General features: G+C 38.5%; 1 long non-coding RNA gene across 1 annotated transcript; it reads right to left on the bottom strand.

The window, feature by feature from the left end:
• Nucleotides 1-2,702: 2,702 nt before the first annotated feature.
• On the bottom strand, nt 2,703-4,457 carry LOC120299675. Its single transcript, XR_005554469.1, has 2 exons — nt 4,077-4,457; nt 2,703-3,466 (listed from the first exon to the last, which is right to left on the bottom strand). It is a non-coding gene; the product is annotated as an uncharacterized LOC120299675 (long non-coding RNA).
• Nucleotides 4,458-4,982: the final 525 nt, after the last annotated feature.

The raw sequence follows: 4,982 nt of genomic DNA, 5'->3' as shown, positions 1-4,982 counted from the left end.
TGAACTGCAACTGTAGGAGAAACATTTCTACATTATGCACCGCAACCTACCTTTCTTCTAATTTATAAATTCCTGATGGTAGACTCTCATCTGCTCTTTTTCCTCACTATTTATCCCCGAATGCTTATGTGTCCTTTTTCTTGTAGTTATTTTTGCATTCCAAGTAGCTTCCAAGAATTCTTGTCCATGTTTTTCTTATATACAATTAACACAATTAACAAAAGGGTTTACAATTACAAAAGGGTTTAAAGTGAATAAAAGATTTTATGGATGCTTACAAACAAGGTCAAGCATAAATCTGATTCAGCATTATAGATGAGTTCCTCTATGTGGGTCATGCCCCAGCATGTAATTTGTGTATATATTGTTGTTCTCTGGCCCCATCTACTGACCTGGGCCAAATACCAATCTGTATTGTTTGGAAGCTGACCTGACCCTTTAAGAGTCATCCACCCATCCACCCTCATTCCAAAAACAAGTGCATCCTGGGAAGCCAGACTCTATTTCCTTTAGCTTTTGGAGGAAATAGAAGCAGCAGGAACCCATGGCACATGTTAATCTGAGGACAAAAATCCACATTCCCATACACATAGATAGCATCGCTCGTGAGATTTAGATTTATCTGTATTTGTTAATTGTTATGCTCACCAGCAAGTCAACACTGCTTATTTTGTATTTGGGTTCTTATTGTACTGTATGTATTTCTATTTTTCCCAGTTTCACCCATCCTGTTCCTTTAATAAAGCATCCAGATCTGCTTTATTGGAGAATAGGTGGGTTTAGCTGCATGTCAAGTCACACAGAGTAATGTGTAGTGAGGACAAAACAACCCGAGATGTTTACTTGCAGATGTTCAGCCACAGACCTGGGGCAATGCTGGAAGAATTTGCCCTGCTGAGTCATACCTATCCCAGGCTCCTGAGTAGCACAACATAGTTAGAGACAGAAAGAAATGTCAGAGATCAGAGTGATTAAAGGAAGTCTCAAAATAGCCAACTCTTCCTGTCAGGGTGTGTACCATTTCCTTAAAGAAGTTCATAAGGCAACCCTCTTTAGTCAGACATGTAAACCGTGATATATATATATATATATATATATATATATATATATATATATATATATATATATATATATATATATATGGTGCTTTCAGCTTCGTGCCTCGAGCAGCAATGTGTGGTCTTAGCTGTTTCTTCCTTTTAACTGCCAGTGGGGGTATGAACTGATTGGGTGGGAGCTTGGCTGTGTTCTGATTGGGTGGAGGTGTGTTCTGATTGGTTAGGGGCGTGGCTGTGCTCTGATTGGCTGGGGGGTTGGCTGTGCTCTGATTGGCTGGGGGGTTGGCTGTGCTCTGATTGGCTGGGGGAGTGTTCTGTTTGGTTGTGCTCAGGTTTTTTAAACAAACCCAAAGCCACACTGACTATGAGGCACGACCACAAACCAGAAGCCAGACCACAGCTGCATCATTAGCCACTTTAAACCCCCCAATCCATACATGAAGCAAACTGACACCCTCCATGAAGAGGAAGCACGACCACGAACGCGAAGCCAAGGAATGGCAGGGCAGCCCAAAATCTTGAATCCCTCTGCAACTCAGACTAACCTGAGCACAACCAAACAGAACACTCCCCCAGCCAATCAGAGCACAACCAACCCCCCAGCCAATCAGAGCACAGCCAACCCCCCAGCCAATCAGAGCACAGCCACGCCCCTAACCAATCAGAACACACCTCCACCCAATCAGAACACAGCCAAGCTCCCACCCAATCAGTTCATACCCCCACTGGCAGTTAAAAGGAAGAAACAGCTAAGACCACACAGTGCTGCTCGAGGCACGAAGCTGAAAGCACCAGCCTGAAGATGACGAATGGGACTTCGTCGAAACGTCGCCAAGACACTTCCAATTTTACGTGGGAGAAAACCCGAACAACCAAAGACCTACATATATATATATATATATATATATATATATATATATATATATATTGCAGAAAATTAAACAGAGTTGTAGCCATGCTTCAGAGGGGACACTGACAAACGATTCCAAACAACCCCTCTTAATTTTATTTTTCAGGACAGCTTCTGGGGATAACAAATCCCATGATGCATTTGCTGAAGACCACCATTCTTAAAATGCAAAGGGATCAACCCCTCTCCCACTCTGCTCTCTGCAATCCTGTTGACTTTTGCCTGTATTTGCTGCTCTGAGATAGTGCTAGATAGAGGGCCTTTTCATTGAGTTTTGGAACCAAGGTGTATGAGGGAAATGAATAGTAAGGCCTACTTTACTTTACAAATATATAATATAATGTAAAAGAAAAGAGCAGCGAACAATCTACTACCGCAAGGATTAACAGAAAACAGAATGGGATCTACTATTATAAAAGGAAGGATTCCACTATTTCAGGAATTATCAATTTGGTCCAGTAGTTTTTGTTTTTTTTAATAAATCAAGGTTGCAAATATATCTAATACTCTTCCATCTCTTATTTTCCCCACAACAGCAACCCCATGAAGTGGGTTAGCCTGAGATGAAATGACTTACCCAAAATCACACAGCTGACTTTCATGCCTAGGGCAGAACTAGAACTCACAGTCTCCTGGTTTTTAGCCTGGCCTTAACTAGCCCAAATACTTTGGCACTGTACTCCTTGAGAATCTCTCCTCTCAAGGATATTCTTTTTAAAAAATATATTTTATTATTTTTTTTAACATAATCACCATTAATATTTGGTAAACAGTGTGTGTTGTCTGGGTTTATATTTACAAACAATAACTATTAGTTTCTATAGTTCCATACTCCACATAGTAGCTTCCCCTCTCAAGGATATTCTTGTCCATGTTTTTCTTATATACAATTAACAAGGGTTTAAAGTGGATAAAAGGTTTATGGTTTTGAACAAAGCAAGACTGAATTTGAAAGAGATTATGTGCTAATGATGAACAAGTTGTTGCTAAAATGTATGCACTTTTACTGAAATATGAGACAGAAGAACAACAAGTGAAAGAATGTATGATAAAATCAGCTAAAAATTTTAGCTATGATATACGAATTGACTAATGGGATGATTGTGTGGTTGAAAGGATTGAAATTTACATTATGTTTCAGCCATAAGGAGAATTTTTATAAAATGAGGTATCACTGGAATTTGTCACAGAGAAACTATTTCAAATCTTTCTTGGAAATGTCATATGTTATCATGTTCATTTGGTGAACGTGTTAAAAAAACGAAACATTTTGGATACAAACACACGCACGATTAAGAAGATTTTAAAGGTTACATTGCAACTGAAACTAGAGACTTTACTTTTGAGATTAATGGACAAGCAACTAGAAAAATGCCACAGAATGTTGTTTTCATATATGACAGCTGCAACAAAACTATTATATGCTCAAAAATAGAAAGACTTACCACAAAGGAATGGTTGGTGAAGATGATGGAACTTGCAGAGATGGCTAAATTAACTGCTTTGATTAGAGAAAAAAAATAAGCAGATTTATGGTTGGCTGGAAATCCCTTACAAACTATTTTGCATGAAACAGAAAAATGCACATATGATTCGTGGTTTGATGTTTTTTTAAAAAGAGTAATAAAAATGAAGTTTTTGTAATCATAAAGTACAAGGTAATTTTCCAATTGTACTTATATATGCTACAAAGGAAATTTGAAACTCTTTCGCTTACAAGTTTGTTAATTCTTATGTTTTGAAAAACTTTAATAAAAATTTATATAAAGAAATTCTATTCTATTCTATTCTATTCTATTCTATTCTATTCTATTCTATTCTATTCTATTCTATTCTATTCTCCTTGTTTACTCCTTTAAATAGAAGACCCAAAGACCTATAGCTTCTACAGCAGGAGTGTCAAACTGGTGGCCCGCAGGCTGGATGTGTCACATGCAATTCACGCCCACCCTGGCTCTGCAAAGGAAAAAAAAGTCACGATATGTCATGATACGTCATGTGACACGATCGAGTTTGACACCCGTGTTCTACAGCAAACCGCAGCGACACCAACATGATGCCACATACGCAGTAACATCATCAAGCAAACACCACAATTGTATACTTACATGGGGATGACTAATGCAATTATGTAAATCGTGACGTTGACCTGCTTGCATCACCATACGTATGACACTGTTGTTGCTCTTCAAGCTCCTTGTGCAGATCTGCAGATCTCAAGATCTGTTGTATGCAAAGCATCAATCTTCCAATGAATTATTTCTCCGCAACAATCAAGGAAGTGTCCCTAGATATTCCAGCAACATCTAATGAACTTTCTATTCATCTATATTCTACTAAAACTCTTATGTCTGTTTGGTTGTTTTGTAATCTTCAATTGGGCAAAACAATGCATCATAGGGCAACAAATTCTGAATCAAAGAACCTCAAAAGGGTTAACTTGCAGAAAGTGTCCAAAATTTGGGACCCATGACTCCCATGGGATTGAAATTTGGTTAAGTTATGACTGCTTCAATGCTGCTGTGTTGCTGCCTCACCATGCTGTCATGGTCAGCTTCTGTCATGTGATTGTCATTTTCAATGCTCCCTGCCAATTTCCTAGAAGGAAAGTCAGTGAGGAAGTAGCAGGAAGTTGGAAGTTGCTCCTGTTCCCACTGCTTTTTTTGCCCACCTATGGTGATTCTGTTCCTCTCTTTAGGTAAGGAAGCATTTCTCTCAAACAATGACCAACTGGTTATTGGCCATCTAGTCAAGGATAAAACTGAAATTGTATGACTAGACCAAGTTGTTTGTAGGATTGTTGGTTCTCTTATGTTGGTTCTGTTTGCAGACATTTCCATTACTGAAGACTGAATGACTCCTTGCTGGCCTCTAAGATACTGTAACTGAATTAAAAAAGAAATCATTTTAAAATTGAGCTCGCTCTTTTTTGGAGTCCAGATCATTTAAGACAATATAACTTCCTCTCTAGCCTCAGGATAAACATGGTGTTTCTTTCCTTCCCTTTTTTTTTT

This window comes from Crotalus tigris, unplaced genomic scaffold (genome assembly GCF_016545835.1).
Source record: "Crotalus tigris isolate CLP2741 ecotype Arizona unplaced genomic scaffold, ASM1654583v1 scf7180000024307.1902530, whole genome shotgun sequence".
Lineage (NCBI taxonomy): Eukaryota > Metazoa > Chordata > Lepidosauria > Squamata > Viperidae > Crotalus > Crotalus tigris.
The sequence above is the reverse complement of the archived record's forward strand: the minus strand, read 5'-3'. Positions and strand labels throughout refer to the sequence as shown.